Raw genomic sequence first — 16,037 nt, 5'->3', positions numbered from 1 at the left:
GTGTGGAGGTGACAGGTGGGGGCACAGCGAGCACTCATGGCACCTGTCCTGTGCGGGATGGAGGCGAAGAAGCTCAGGAAACATCCCGTTGGGGCCAGCCGTCATTAGTGTAATGACTAATGCTCTCATCACTCTGGGGCCGGGGGCGAGGGGTGGGATCTTCTTCTTCCTCTTCCTCCTCCCCATGGTCAAGATCGTCACCGCCGTCACTGTCAGTTTCCCCCGTTATGCTCACCACCTCACCATCACCGTCGTCGCCGCCACCATCCCAGCCACCCCTTCATGAGCATCACCTTGCCCTCAGCCTGGGAAGCCGGTGTGAGTATCATCCCAGGGTTGCAGATGGGGCAGCGGAGGCACAGAACAAGTCAGTGGTGGAACTGGGATTTGAACCCAGTCTGTCTGGCCAGAGCCAGCATCTTTACCCAACTAAGGACAACATGACAGCGGCCACAGATGCTCACGGGATGCCCCTGTCAGGCCACGCAGGATTGTGTCTCAAGCCTCCTGCTCTCCTCCCCCTCCCCCACCCTTGCATGTCTCCTGGGGACCGCTGTCCCCTGGCCTCCTGCTGTGGGACCCTCACATCTGTGGGCTCTGGAAGTAAATCTCATCCAGTCTGTGGTTTTTACAGCCAAGACCCTGAGGTCAGAGAGGATGAGTGACTACCGGCAGTCCCACACAGAGGTAAACACTCGGGGACCTTGTGGACAAAAGGAGGTGACACGGGAAACGTGTCTCCTGGGGATATGGCAGCTTTGAAAGCCAGAACAGGGTAACAGAGGGGAGGCTGAGGCCCCGAGCCTCCACCTCTGGCAGGTCAGGGCTCTGCATGGCTGGTTCCCCAGGGCAACCCAGAGGGCAGAGAGGCAGACATGAGGAGGGGCTCGGTCACCTCCATCTATGCTCGCCCCACCACAGGCAGCCCTTCAGAGGAAGCAAGGGACTTCCCAGTTTTGCCAGAAACTCCCCCCACCCCACCCCCACACTGCCATGAAGTTAAGGAGTTAACAGAGTTCTTGTGGTGGAAGTTGTTTTGTTTAATACTGAGATCCCTCTTGTCTGCTTGGAAAAATGAATTCTGTCAAATCTCCTGAAGCCAGCTGTCAGTGGAAGGCATCTTGGGGGTGGAGCAGATCTCTTACCCTGATGGCAGAATTCATTTGAAATGATCCTTTAATCCAGTGTCCCTGGGAAACCTGGAGCAGAATTTTCAAGAGCCCTTGGCCCCGATCAGTTTCTTCCCACTCCTCCTTGCTGCCTCTTATCCTGGTGCCCCTCCTCCCCCTCTTCCTGGTGCCCCCTCCCCTTACACCTTGAAAAAGTAACACAAAGAATCGCAGCAGGCATCATTATAGCCACTGGTTACTCACAGCTTTTGTGGAGAGAAATGATGCAGCACAGAGCCTGCCTCTCGGCCTCTGCTCAGGGACAGAGGTACCTGCTGTCAGAGGTTCTGGCAGCTCAGAGGATCCTGCATGGGTGGGTAGGAGGGGGGCAGGGGTGTTCACTGACCTGGTATCTGTGGTCTGCGCAGCAGGGTGGAGAGGCAGGGGGCGTCTGGGAGGAAGACACGGTGTCATTCACTCTGAGGAATCTTCTCTGATCTCTGGCTCTCCACTCTGCAGCTTCCCATCCCCCACAGGCATCCACAGGCTGGCACCTCACCGGCACTGGGGCCCAGCACTTCACAGTTTGCAAAGCAACTCCACCTTCACTATGATCATTCATTTATTAACTGTTCTTTCCTTCTTCTCTTCCTTCATATTATTTATGCTGTGGTAATCGCTGTGCCTCGTGTCCCATGTGACACTCGGGAGCTAAAAAGACCTCCAAGACACCACCCTCACTTCTGGGATTCTCAGGTCTGAAGGGGTGGCAGGTGATGACCCTGTGTGGCAGGGGCTCCGGCAGGTACGCGTGGGGCACAGAGGAGGCACCTCCATTGGTTAAGGTGGATGGGCAGCAGGTATCAGAAAACTGAAAAACCGTCACCTAAACAACTGAGACATGAGATGTCCCCACATAATCTGTTGGCTGGAGGAAGGTGGTTGCAGCCTGGTCAGATGCTCAGAGACATCAGCAAAGACCCAGGGTCTTTTACCAGCTCCTCTTTACCATACTTGGCTGTTGGCTTTTTGTCGTTAGTGTATTGCCTCAGGGTAGCAAGAAGTCTGCCACAGCTCCAAACATCACCTCCCAGGCCAACATTCAAGTCTAGAGGAAGGGAGTAGAGTGAGGTAGAAGAAATATTTCCCAGAAGCTCTCTCTCTACCATCAGGTTTTCCCTCTTACCAGCCAGATCTGGATCACACACCCTCTCCTAAAGCCTATGTCTGGAGAAGGTGCAGGAGGGGGGCGTGCGCGCCAGGTTTGGCTTGGCTTCTCCCCTGGGCTGGAGAGGCCCACCAGGTCTCTTGCTGAAGAACAAATCCAGGGCTCTGCAGGTGAAGGAAGAAGGGGTGGGCTGCAGGGTGAGCAGCTGCCCGTGTCCACCACCTTCTCATTGGCACTGTGACAGAGCGTCCCCAGCAGGGTGGGTTCGGGGCTGGTCCCCAAACCCAGCCCTGGGGGCCAAAAGCCCTACACTGAGCCTCAGTCCTCCACAGGCTGTGTGATCTGGTCCACTGTGCAGCCTCCTCCCCTGTGCAGGTGACAACGTCGTGCACGGAGGCACCTGGTGTGAGGGGGTGTTAACACCTGTGAGCTACTGCTGTGATGAGCCCCATCTGTAAAATGGGCCCATGCCTCCTCCGTGACAGTCCCGGGCGTGACAAGGGCTGAAGAGGAGCTCACACGGGTGATCGCTTCCTCCGTGGGCTGGGTTCCCTTCCCTCCTGCTTGTTCACTGAGTCCTCCCAGCACCCCTGTGACGAGGGAGCTGCTTCCATCCCCATGTTGCAGCTGAGGCTCAGGATGGTGACCCTAGGACAAGTGAGGGCAAATGGATGCCAGCTGTGGTGCTCTGACCCACTGCGGGGCCTGGCGGGAGCCGGCATGGGCAGGTGCCTAGGGGACCCCTCCTGGCCCTGGTGAGTGTCCCCAGGGTCCCAGGCTGGGGCCTGGGGTAGATTTACATTCTCACCCGGATATCTGTCCCTCCAGAGCTCCAGGGCCCCAGAACTTGTCTGAAGTGTGGGGATATTTGTCCGTGGTCCCTGTTGCTCTCCCTCTCCAAGATGATGAATAAACAATGTAATCAGTGCTGTCATTGTTCTTGATCATAATCGGCAAGTTCCACTCTTTGAGGACATAATATACACTATATAGCCTTTCAGAATGTAAGCATATGATAATGATGGCTAATAAGTTCCATATTTATAGTTTTACTGAAATAAGCAAAATCCGTTTCTAACAATCATACACCTACAGGTACATCCGTTTAAGAACTGCACATGAAGTTCCTGGCCGGCACGGGGGCCCCAAGTGTGAAACAGAACATGCCCTGCTGGGGGCGGAGGGCTTGCTGTCACCGCAGCCAGCACCTGCCCCTAAGACATGGGCTCCTCACCACCCTTCCAGCCCTCCTGGTCCTCCCAGCTTCCCAGAGAGTTGGGGGTTTGGAGTTGGGGAGAGACCCTACAGTTGACTTTCACAGAGGAGTAAACTGAGGTCTGTTCTCCCAACCGCAAATTTGCCTAATAGTTCTGTGCCAGGCTCTTCTAGGCATGTGGGACTCAGCCACTCTTCTGCTGGGGGCAATGGGGCAATGGCAGACAATGCCAGGTGGTGACAGGCACCGTGAGGAGACCCAGGGTGGGCTGGGGGAGATTTGAATATTGTAACATTATGTTTCAACCCTGCTCTGAATGCTCTGATTCTAATTTTCGGTGAGTGGAGACTTTTGGGGCTGAGAAATGGCCCACCCCCGGGATAGGCAGCCAGCCCGCCAGCCCGAGTCACCCCCAGGCTTCCAGTTACCCCTTCTTCCCTTCTGAATCCTGCCAAACCATTTTCAGCCACTGCCTTCTTCTCCGGGCCCGCAGCTGATGTTCTGAGTGGATGGCTGTCACAGGCTGTTCTTAGTCGTGACAGTGACGATCAGATGGAGTCCCGCCAGATTTAGGACCCGCAGTGAGTCAGGTCCCTGGATCCCAGGCGGCCACCCAGGCACCACCCAGGGGCTGTGTGCCCGACGGGACACCATGGTGACAGTGATGTCTGGGGCAGTGCTGCCCTGCATCACGGAGGCCCCTGCAGGGAGCCCACCTGGGCCAGGTTCCTGGGCTGTTCATGATCCAGGCTCCCCACTTCCCTACTGACCCTCCTACTCTCTCCCCTCCCTGCTCTCAGGATAGCATCTCTCTCTGCCAGAGCCTCTCCTGAGGGTGCTGGGGTCCTGCAATTCCAAACCCCCACAGCGGAGGCCCTGTCCTTGGTAATGGTCCTGATCTAAGGCATTGCTTAGATCACAGACTTTGACCAACCCCAGTTCCCAGTCTGGGCTCTATTGCTCCCTTACTGTGAAATCTCAGGAAACTTACTTCACCTCTCTGAGCTCAGTGGGCTCACATGCGAGTTGAAGATAATAAAAGCATCTGCCTTATGGGGAGGAGGCCAGACTTAGATGTGGTAACCCTGTGATGTGCTCAGTGGAGGGTTCTGTTATTATTACTCTATGTTGTGTTGGGGCTGTGATCTCTTCTGCCCCTGGTGAGCCCCTTCTCCCGCATTTGGAAGGTGCCCCCGCCCTGGACCTCTCACCCTCGGATTCCAGGGGCCCGGGTATAGACTCAGCCTCCAGCCTTCACTCACTGTGTGACTTGGCAAGTGACTTACTCTCCACAAGCTTCATCAGTTTTCCCCTCTGTGAAATGGGCACAGTAATACCAACCACACAGAGTTACTGTGAGGATTTAATGAGGCTGCCCCAGTGGGAAGCTGATGCCTGGGCTCACATGACACGGCAGGCAGCACTTGGGGTGGGAGGTACTCTGGGCAAACCCAGGGACTCTGGTGTCTCTGATCTTCATCTGTAGCACAGGGACTGTGACAGTCCAGTGGGTAGGATACTGGGGTGACCCCATGCCTTAACAGGTGTTAGGTGTCTGGGGGCAGAGGGAGCCCCCTTAATGTGTGTTAAGTGTTTCTGGTGTTGTTCCAACAATCACCAGCAGTGCTCAGCTGACAGGGAAGTGCCCCCATGCTGTTTTGGGGCACCAAGCCCCCAGCACAGGGCCTAGGCATCATAAAAGCTGACATTCAATAGAGCAAGAACTGGGACTTGGGAGCAGACTGCCCGGGTTCAAGGCTCAGCTCCACCACTTCTGAGCTGTGTGATCTTGGAAGAGTTTCTAAACTTCTCTGAGCTTCTGTATCATCAGCTGTAAAATGGTGTGAGATATAGGGTTAGTGCCTCCTTTGGAGGATTATGGAAACAATTAAGCAGATGAATGCGTGCAAAGTGTGGAGCACATTCCTGGGTACTCGGCATTAGCTGTCATCAGTCCAGGCCCCAGGGAGCGCTGACGCTCAGCGGCCCCTGAAGATCTCCCTTCCTGCCACTGCTGCGCTGACAGCTGAGAATCCCAGGCCAAGGAGACATTAAATTAAACATTTGGAAACAAGAAGACGTATGGCTGTGCTAAAGTGTGCACGGGGGACAATCCGAGAAGGAGAGGATCTGTAATAAAGGGATCCTTGGGTGGGACAAGGCTCAGTGCGCTGGAGCCAGAGATGAGGGAGAGGCGCCACAGCCCAGGGAGGGGCTGGTGTTCTCCGCAATGGCTCTCACCTTCCCCCTTAATACAGTCCTGCACGCTCGCTGGGAGGCTGGAGGCTTTTAGAAAGTACAAATGTAAAAGGGTGTGTAAATCACTGATAGCTCACCTCCTAAAGACAGTAATTTTTACTTTAGTTCTTTATTCTTTTTTTCTATTCATATACAGGTATATTTTCTTTTCCTTTTCTTTTTTTTTTTTTTTTTTAAGGTTTTATTTATTTATTTGACAGAGAGAGTGAGAAAACACAGCAGGGGGAACAGCAGAGGCAGAGGGAGAAGCAGGCTCCCCGCTGAGCTGGGAGCCAGATGCAAGGCTCGATTCCAGGACCCTGGGATCATGACCTGAGCAGAAGGCAGATGCTTAAGCATCTGTGCCACCCAAGCATCCCTACAGGTGCATTTTCACAATTGACTTTGCCTTGGGGTGACTGTTAGGACATGTTAGGATATAATGCAGTAACAAGCAACCCCTCAAAATAACAAAGTTTAGAATAGCTTTCTGTAAGCAGATGTTGGGCAAAAATAGTATGAATTGGTAAGAACTAACCATGCTTAATATTTATGGACTGAGCAATCCTCATGTTCTGTTTGTTCAGCCTTCACGTGATACCAGATCTAGTATATGCCAGGTGCCCCCTTGCCCCGCCACCATGGTGTCTGGACCAATGCAGGGGCCTCCTGCCTGTTCCCTGCCTCTGTGCTCCCTGCAGTCTCTCCTTGGCAGTGGAGGGGGGGTGGGCGTGAGACTCAGGACCCTGCTGTTCCTGCCCTGCATCACACCCCCAGACCCTTGCCTCACTCCGCACAGTCCACTCTGGCAGTGGCCCCAGCTTTGCCTCTCTGCCCACCCCCCACTCCTGCCCTCAACCCCTCCCCCTCCTCATACCCCTCAGGCTTCTTCTTGGCCCTGTAGCCCTCAGCACCTTCAGCCTCAAGGTTCCCCCTTGCCCTTCCTTCCATCTGGAGCTTTCTCCCCACATGTGCCCTGCTCCCTGCCTCCCCTGCTTCAGGTCTTTGCCCCAGTGTCACTTGCACTCACTGGCCTTCCCTGAGCCCCCTTTGCAACTGTGACCTCCTCTGCCACACACACACTCTGGCACCCTCCCCCACCTGCTTTCCTCCAACCCTTACCCCTATTTTCACACTCTGCAGCTCTTCTCTCATGCTTAGTGCGGCTCCTCTTTCTGGAATCAGGCCTCTCCCTGCTGCGGAGGGCGGTGCTGCCCACAGTGGGCTCTGGTGGGTGTGGACGCGGAGCGCTGGCCCCGCCCTGCGTGCAGGGCTGTCCTGCCTGAGATGCTGTCCCCCCTGCTTCTCCTAGCAGCCTGGGAAGCGGTGGCAGGTGACATGGCTGTTCTTCAGGCAGGAAGCCCTGGTGTCCACACGTGGCCTGGCTCGGGAACTGGCGGGGCTTCAGGCGGCCCAGGGGTGCCCTCGGGGCTCGGGCACTGCCAGCATCCAGGGCTGCTCCGGCATGTAGGTGGGATGCCGTTCCGGAGTGTTCCTCGGCCGTGACTGTGGAGCAGCCACGGACTCGCGGACCCTCCCGCTCATGTGCTGTGGGCATGGAATCTGCCGCTTGTCCTCTGCACCCCTCTGCTGACTCGGGGCTCTGAGCGGGTCCACTTGGGGCTCCACAGACGGGGAGACCAGGCCACCCTCTGACAGCCTGGAGCCCGTCCTCCCCTCCAGGTCGGCTCCCTCACCCTGCAGCTTCCTCTTCACCATCCTCCAGAGACCCCGCCTGCCTGTCTGCTTACCCCGGCGCCCCGCCCCCGCCCCCAGGTGTTGCTGGGTTGGAGTTTGCCGGAGCCTCTCAGGGTGGACCCCGAGGGCGCCCCCTGCTGGTCCAGTTACTAGAGGCTCATGGTCCGGGGCTGATGGGGCGAGGACTGCCCTTGGTAGTGACTTTGTCCTTAGGACTGATGTCTTGTCCAGATGCACACGGGCGCATTCGCTGCTCCCTGATACTTCAGATTGCCCAAGTCAATGCCTTCAAACCCGCATGGACCACCTCCCTTAAGCATCCTTTCCCAATCTCACCAGAAGCACCAGGGCTCTGAATGCTAGAAGGGGGCCGGGTAAGTGACCTGTATGCTTCCCCTCTTCACCTCTTCAGATCAAAGCACTTTCTACTCTCCCAAGTTCAGGCCTGGATCAGGCCTAGGGGCCCCAAAGTTCTGTGACACATTCCTGGACCCACTCCACCTTACTTATTTCTCTTTGCCTAAAGTACAATGAGCATTTTTCTGTTGCTTGCAAAGAGTCCCGACTCTGAAACCAAGGAAACCTGTTTATTTAAAAATGTGATTTTTTAAAAAGCACCCTTTCTAACAATGAGTGTCTCTCTCTCTCTCTCTCTCTTTCTCTCCCAGAGGGCCCTCATCAAATAAGAGGAACGGGGCTTTTGCAAACCTTTGTGGAAATTAAACCCGCAATCTGGGCCCACATTTGTTTGACAAGTGATAATTAACTGCTGACAATATAATTTCAGCTTGGTCACAAACATGTTTTTCATTAAAAGTAACCAAACACATCCCTGTGTTGGGGTGTCCGATCTCATCTTAGCTCAGCCCCTCTGCCCAGAGCAGCAGAGCTGGCCTGGAGGGTCTCTGCTCTCTGCTAGGTAAGACCTGGACCCCAGACATGACATTGGTATTTTGGACCCTGCTTACTGGACCCCACAGATTTCCAGGAAATTTCCAGAAGGCGGCTCAGTCAGCTCCTCTCTCACTGTGGGAGCAACCTCTCCTCTGGGTGTCCCGGCCCCAAATGTGCCTGGAACCCCAGCAGGGACTCAGCCTGAGCCACAGCTTCAGGGAGGGAGGGGGCTCCTCCATCTCTGCAGCCTTCGCCACACCTCGGTCCCACAGGGCACCCAGCCCATCCTCCATTTGACAGAGAGGAAACTGAGGCTTACAAAGGGTGGAATCACAGGTGGTGGTGAGGATGCGAAGAAAGGGGAACCCTCCTTCCCACTGTTGGTGGGAATGCAAGCTAGTGCAGCCATTCTGGAAAACAGCATGGAGGTTCCTCAAAAAGCTGAAAATAGAGCTACCCTATGACCCAGCAATTGCACTACTGTGTATTTACCCCAAAGATACAAATGTAGTGACCCGAAGGGGCACTTGCACTCCAATGTTTATAGCAGCAATGTCCACAATAGCCAATCTATGGAAAGAACCTAGATGTCCATCAACAGATAAGTGGATAAAGATGTGGTATATATATACAATGGAATACTATGCAGCCATCAAAAGAAATGAAATCTTGCCATTTGCAACGACGTGGACAGAACTAGAGGGTATTATGCTAAGCGAAATAAGTCAATCAGAGAAAGACAAGTATCATGTGATCTCCCTGATATGAGGAATTTGAGACGCAGGGCGGGGGGGTTGTTGGGGAAGGGAGGGAAAAATGAAACAAGATGGGACCAGGGAGGGAGACAAACCATAAAAGACTCTTAATCTCAGGGAAAAAAACTGAGGGTTGCTGGGGGCAGGGCGGATATGGAGAGAGGGGCTGGGTGATGGACATTGGGGAGGGTATGTGCTATGGTGAGTGCTGTGAAATGTGTAAGCCTGATGATTCACAGACCTGTACCCCTGGGGCAAATAATACATTATATGTTAATAAAAGAAAACAAAACAAAACAGAAAAACAAAGGTGGAGTTATTTGCTCAAGACCACACACTGGCGAGGGGCCAGAAGGAGATGTGAACCCTGATTCCAGAGTCTATGCCAACTCCACTCAGCCCCCCACTCCCTTTCTCTAGTGAACCCCGACCCTTCTGTGCTTTTGTTTCCCATCGGGGAGGGGTATCTGCATACACATGTATATGCATGTACACACACAAACACACAAAGCACTTAGAATAGTGCCCAGGTGATGGGGTGAGTCCGCCAGTTGAGCGTTTGACTCTCGGTTTTCGCTCAGGTCATGATCTCTGGGTTGTGAGGCAGAGCCAGCGCTGGTCTCCATCTGCACTCATCTTGGAGTCTGCTTGAGATTCTTCCCTCTCCCTCCCCCTTCTGCTCCTCCCTCTGCTCATGTGCTCTCTCTCTAAAATAAATAAATAAATAATATCTTAAAAGAGAAAATAGTGCCTGGCCCATGGTAAGTCCTCAATATGTATTGGCTATAAAGCTCATTAGTTATTATCAGTATTAGTGTTCTCCTTTTTTTTTTTTCCCTTTAAAGATTTTACTTAGTTATGAGAGAGAATGAGTGGGGGGAGGGGCAGAGGGAGAAGCAGACTCCCCGTGGAGCAGGGAGTCTGACGATTGGCTCCATCCCAGGACCTTGGGATCATGACCTGTGCTGAAGGCAGATGCTTAACCGACTGAGCCAGGCGCCCCATATTAGTGTTTTCTATAGATTAAATTTCTCTGTCCCCCAGTCCCTCAAATTCATATATTGAAACCCCATTCCATCCCTAATGTATTAGGTGGTGGGGCCTTTGATAGTGATAGGCCGTGACAGTGGAGCCCTCAGGAGAGGGATGAACTCCCAGAAGACCCCAGAGGGCTCCCTAGCCCTCACGCTGTGGAAGGTTGGACAGAAGATTACCTTCCGTGAACCGAGACAGCCTCTCGCCAGACAAGGACTCTGCCCACACCTTGACCGACTTCCAGCTTCCAGAACTGAGAGAAAACAGTTTCTATGGTTTATTCTGTGACAGCAGCCCCAAACCACTAAGACAAGACTAATAATATCAACAGCGTGCTATGACGGGCAGACTTCTCTCCTCCACTTCTAGGAATCCGAGCAGGACATATAAAGTTAAAACCACCAGCCTTGTAGCGCAAATGCAAAACACCAAGAAAACACAGTCTTCACAAAGCAGCCGGGATGAAGGAAGGACAAACAGGCCGAAGATCCCCTCTGGCAACCAGAGAGGACAGGAATCACATCTCACTGCCAAACAAAATAAGCCAAGCCGTTATCCTTCAAGACTGAATGAGAAAGAAATGTATTTTCAGAGGAAGACACACTCACAGGTGCCTGTTAAAAGGAATAATAATAATCACTGAGGAGGGTGGTCATTGCACCCAGAGAGAAGACAATCGCACTGACAATTGTGTGCAAACACGTGGGTGGGACCGGGCTGACCCCCGCAGGTGCGCCCAGTACACGGGTCACACGGCTCCAGGCTATAGCGCGGGGGCGGAGAGGAAGGCGGGGCTGCCGGCTGGGGGTGCCCCTCGAGATGGAGGGGGACCTCGGAGGAAACACATGCTCCATCTCCGTGCTGTTTAGAGGGAGGAGAGCAAGACTGATTTACTTTTGATGTTGAGTCAGCTGTGCTTATTATGACCTTAAGGCCGAACAATTAAAAAAGAAAAGAGACTATGGAATTTCCAAACCAGCAGAGGGACAAGTAAACAAAACCTGATCTATCTGATATGGTGGCAGGGAATGAACCAGGCTAAGAAAAGCACAAGGGAACCAAAAAATTCTTGTATTGGAAAGCATAGACCATGAAGGTAGAAGCCCGAAACTACTGTTCCCTGCTGTGTGTGACTTCGGACAAATGAGGATGACATCCTCTCTCTGACCTGGATGTCCACATCTGCAAGCTGGGGACAAGGGGGGAGGTCACTAAAGGCTTCTAGAAACATGTTCCACGGAGGGGTTTCCATGGGTGTCGTGGTTGCTCTCATCCTGCCACAGACCTTTGTGCCTGGCACCGTCTAGCCCCGCAGACAGCCCTGTGAGGCAGATGCCGTTGTCGTCCTCTTTACTGATGAGGAAACAGGTTCGGCAGGGAGAACCTTCCTGAGGTCACAGGGCAGGGAGTGGCTGAGCCTGGACACAAACCCAGGTTGGCTCTATGACTTTAAGCAGCTTGACGTCACTTCTCTGAGCCTCAGTGTCCTCATCTGTACAATGGGAGGATGGCATCTCCTTGCAGTCATTGTGGGGATGCAGTGAGACTCTGCCTGTCCAGTCCGAATTCTAGACCCAGAATTCGGCTCCCCTTCACCTCCTTGCTCAAGGCTTGTAGAAGAAATGGATTTTTTTTTGGACATCACGATGTGAGCATCTTTTTTCCTTCTCCTTTAATAGTAAAGCTTTCTGTGATCGAGCTTAATTTTATCAGAAGAATAAAAGATTATCCAAGTGACTCAAGCTGTCCATCAAGGAAATTTCTATAGGGACAAAAAGGCAAGAAGTGTCTCTCCCAAGACAACCTCTGCTTTATCCTTTACCTACTCAGTGACAAAGACTACCACTAAATTTTTTTTTTTTTTTTAGAAAGAGGGAGAGAGAGAGAGAGAGCATGAGTGCGGTGGGAGAGGCAGAGGGAGAGGGAGAGAGGGAATCTCAGGCAGGTTCTATGCCCAGCGCAGAGGTTGATGTGGGGCTTGATCCCACGACCCTGAGATCATGACCTGAGCTGAAATCAAGAGTCAGATGCTTAACCAACTGAACCACCCAGGAATCAAACTACTACCTTTTTTTTTTTTTTTGATGCTTGAAATATACCAGAAACAGCACTATTTAACTCATGTTCCTTCGGTAGAGCAGTAGTTCTCAAGGAGAGTTGATTTTTTGCCCCTCAAGAGACATTAGGCAATGTCTGGAGACATTCTGGTTGCAGTGACCTAGAGGGAGTGAGAGGGGGGAGTTTGCCCCTGATCTCTAGTAGGAAGCACCCCATTTGCTGCCACACATCCTACAAGGCACAGGACAGGCTCCCAGTAAAAAAAAAGAATGATCTGGCCCAAAGTCCAAAGTGCTGAGGCTGAGAAACCCGATCTAAACCCACCCCGCAACCTTGTGAGAGAGGTGTTCTCTCCCACTTCAGAAATGAGGAGACGGGGCTGTGGAAAAGGGAGGGAAAGGCACTCGAGGACAAGGCTGGGCTGAGACTCATCTCTGGCTCTGACTCTGAAGCCTCCAGTTCTTTTGCTCCTTAAACAGCCAGTGTTGTGAACTTCATGGTCGTGCCCCACTCCCCGACAGCCATATGGTGAACCCCTAAACCCCAGGGGGGCTGTCTTTGGAGAGAGGGTGTCTAAGGATTTAATTAGGGTGAAATGTGGTCATAGGGACCGAGCTCTGGGGTGACAGGAGTTGAGTCCTTGTGAGGAGCGCCACCAGAGCTCTCCCTCTCCACGGTGGTCACACAGAGAAACAGCCATGCGAGGACACAGTAGGACAGAGGTGGTCTGCGGGCCAGGAAGGGAGCTCCCACCAGAAGCCCGCCATGCCAACACCTTGATCTGGGACTTCCAGCCTCCAGAACTGTGGGAACTCAATTTCTGTTGTTTAAACCACCTGCTCTGTGCTGGTTTATGTCGGCAGCATGAGCTAAGGCGGCCAGAACCCCCCAGCTGGGTCATTATCAATGCCGCCCCAGTAGGAATCAGCCTGTCTTGTGATGGGGACTTGAAACTTTCACGTTTAATTATGTAAAAAGAAACTGGATCTCATTTCATAGGAGTTGCTACTGCTTCCTTCTACTTTAATTTTTATAACTTCTTCCTCTGTCTCAGGGCGATTTGTGATGAGCAAGGACAATTTGGGGAGTGTAGCAAATATAAGAGGAGCCCTGGGTCATTTTCTGGCTCCTCCAGGCTCTCATGGGGACTCAGCATGTCCCAGACCTGCAAGCTGACCTCTGTCACTGGCAGGTCAGGGCGGCGGTGACAGGAGACATGATACTCCCTGTGCACTTTTCCTCAGAGCAGAGCCCCTGGGCCCCTGGTCAGAGACCTGGGGCTCCCGTCCCGCACACTCCTCCCTGGAGGACCTTCCTTCTCAGGTCCTGGATGTTAGAGGGGGGCACGGGAGGTGACAGAGGGGCCCAGACAGGCAGAGGGTGGTGGTGGAGGAAACGGAACAAGTCATACTGGAGGAGCGTCAGAGATGGGTGACGGTGACAGGCTCCGTGAGGAAATCGGGGGAGGGAGGGGCGTCAGCTGATTAAACCTCATTGTCCTGAAAGGGACTCCAGGTAGCTTCTAAAGCTTGCACCACACGGTGGGATCCAGCCAGTCCTTCCATCATGTTTGCTGAGCGCCTGTTGTGTGCTGAGCACCCACTGAGGACAGACGGGTCCCAGCCTCGGTCTGGTAGTGACTAACTCTGACCCTGACCTGAGTCTCCGTGAGCACTCCTGGGCTCCCGGGAAAGGTGGGAATTTGGAGAACCACTTTCACCTCACCGGGGAAGTGACTGAGGCCCAGGCTGGGAAGCAACTTGCCTGAGGTCCTGGACTTGGATCTCCTAAACCCGAGCTCTGTCCATAGCCTCCCCCAGCCTCGGGGTCTCACCAGACCGTCACGACCACGGCTCCTGCCCCTTTCCTCACTCCCAGGCCACTCCACAGATGTCCCCACACCGACATTAATTACACCTCCCGGAGGTTAATTTGTAAGGAGACGGTAAAAATGTGTTATTTAAATAGCAATTATTAAAGTCATGCTGGGGGTTTGCTACATAATAGGTAATTATCTGTGACCTAATTGTGAAGACAATGTAGTGGTTTCCACTTAGCTCTTTGCACGGAAGCCAGAGTTAATCCCGCAGAACAGCATACTCGGCGGCTTTGGCTGACATTTGTTAAATAATATTCTTATTAAATCTAAAGTGAGGGCAATGTAGGAACTTCGGTGACCAGCTGGCCCAGGGCTTGACTTCGTGTCTGGCTGGAGACACTTTCCTTGGACTTCGTGTTTGCTGCTCTTGAACTTGTCTTCCCCCAACCGCTGCCCCCAGGGATGAGGAAAAAAGGAGGAAGACTGACACCTGCCTGTCAGTTTCTGCTCACTCCTCCCTCTTACTTCTCCCCGTGCTTCCCCACACTTAGGTGCTGGTGTGTTCTGTCCCTCACACTCTGATCCACTCACTTCCCATTCCCAGGTGTGCCCTTTCACTTCCCCTTCAGGTCTGTGTTCGGGGGTATGGTTGCACACCTGTTCCTCCCCAGCCTGGGCTGCTTCTCCGTTCTCCCCCTGCTATTTCACGAGTGCCTTCACTCCCTCCCTCCGGAGTGTGCTCCTTCATCCACCACCCCGTGCACGCGCGGGCACGTACCCACGATCTCCCGGCTCATCTGTTTATCTAGGCGCTTGTGAACTTGTTGACTCAGTTCAGGCTCTCACTCACCACGCAAGCGCCATTTGTTAGTAAACGACAGGCACTGGTGGGTTTGGCTCAGTAAAAGGTCCCCCACGTCCCTCCTTCCAGCAAAGCCCCCGGGACCTTTAGAGTGAACTTTTCGTTATAGTATAACACAGTCTTTGCCAAGAAAAGTGCATTAATCAACTGTAGAGCGGAAGAATTTTTGCACAGCTATAGCAGCAGCCCAGAAATCCCTCTGGGCCCCATCCCTGTCCCTGCCCCTCTGAGGACGACCACTGTCCTGACCGCTAAGAGCACAGAGGATCTGTGCTGTGCTAGATGTCAGGCAAGACGTCACGCTGTCTGTGCTCCTGCCTGTGAGGCTTCTTTCGTGTGCTGCTCTGTTACTAAGTCGTACATTGTTCATTCTTACCAATGGCTAGTGTTTGCTGGTGTGAATATGAAACCGCTTACTTCTCCATCGACTCTGGATGGGACTCAGCTACTTTCCCATGTTTAGCTGTTATGGGTAGTGTGTTTTGAACATTCTGCAGGTGGCCATCCGAGAGCATCCTCATGGGGCACAGATCCAGAAGTAGACGGCCTGGGGAAAAGTTTATGCAAAAGCTCAGCTTTTGTGATCCTGATGGTTTTCCAACAGAAGGCTTCCATGTATGTGTCCACAACTTGTCCCCCTTCCCGCGCCCCGCCCCAGCCTCTCACCCTCCCCATGACCTTGCCTTGCCCTTGGTCTGTCTCAGGTCCTCCTGGGCCACTTGCTCAGTTCTCCTTTGAGTCGTGGGTCTTCCCTGGGGCTTCGGTGTAGACCTTCCTCTCCAGTCCTGCTGCTGACTCCACACCGCCCACCCCCCACCTTGCCTCTGTCTTTCTGTTTTGGGGACACATCCTCAGGCTGCTCTGGGTGATGTTCTCTGGGTCCAGTCTAGCCAGGTTATTTTTTCCAGCCTGTGGGTGTATGCGGTTTAATTCTACTGGGGACATTCTAGGAGTGATGCCACCTAAGGGCCGAGGGAAGTGGGACCCTTGGTTGAAGGTTGCTGCCAGGAGCGTTAATCCCCTGGTCCAGCTGGCCTGCCGCAGGGGAGATTAGAGTGGGCTCAGAAGGCTCAAGAAAGTCTTCAGGCAGCACCATGAAAGAGCAGATCCTTAGAAGCCAGGCCAGGCTGTGTGGAAGGAGCAGGGCCAGGGGCTGTGGGTGGGGGCATGGATAGGGTCAGCAGA

General features: G+C 53.3%; 1 long non-coding RNA gene across 1 annotated transcript; it reads right to left on the bottom strand.

The window, feature by feature from the left end:
• Nucleotides 1-587: 587 nt before the first annotated feature.
• LOC131810233 (uncharacterized) lies at nt 588-3,834 on the bottom strand. The gene is made up of 3 exons (XR_009345487.1): nt 2,296-3,834; nt 1,516-2,217; nt 588-1,146 (listed from the first exon to the last, which is right to left on the bottom strand). It is a non-coding gene; the product is annotated as an uncharacterized LOC131810233 (long non-coding RNA).
• Nucleotides 3,835-16,037: the final 12,203 nt, after the last annotated feature.

The sequence above is a fragment of the Mustela lutreola genome, chromosome 10 (genome assembly GCF_030435805.1).
Source record: "Mustela lutreola isolate mMusLut2 chromosome 10, mMusLut2.pri, whole genome shotgun sequence".
Taxonomy (NCBI): Eukaryota; Metazoa; Chordata; class Mammalia; order Carnivora; family Mustelidae; genus Mustela; species Mustela lutreola.
This window is presented reverse-complemented; position numbering and strand designations above follow the sequence as displayed.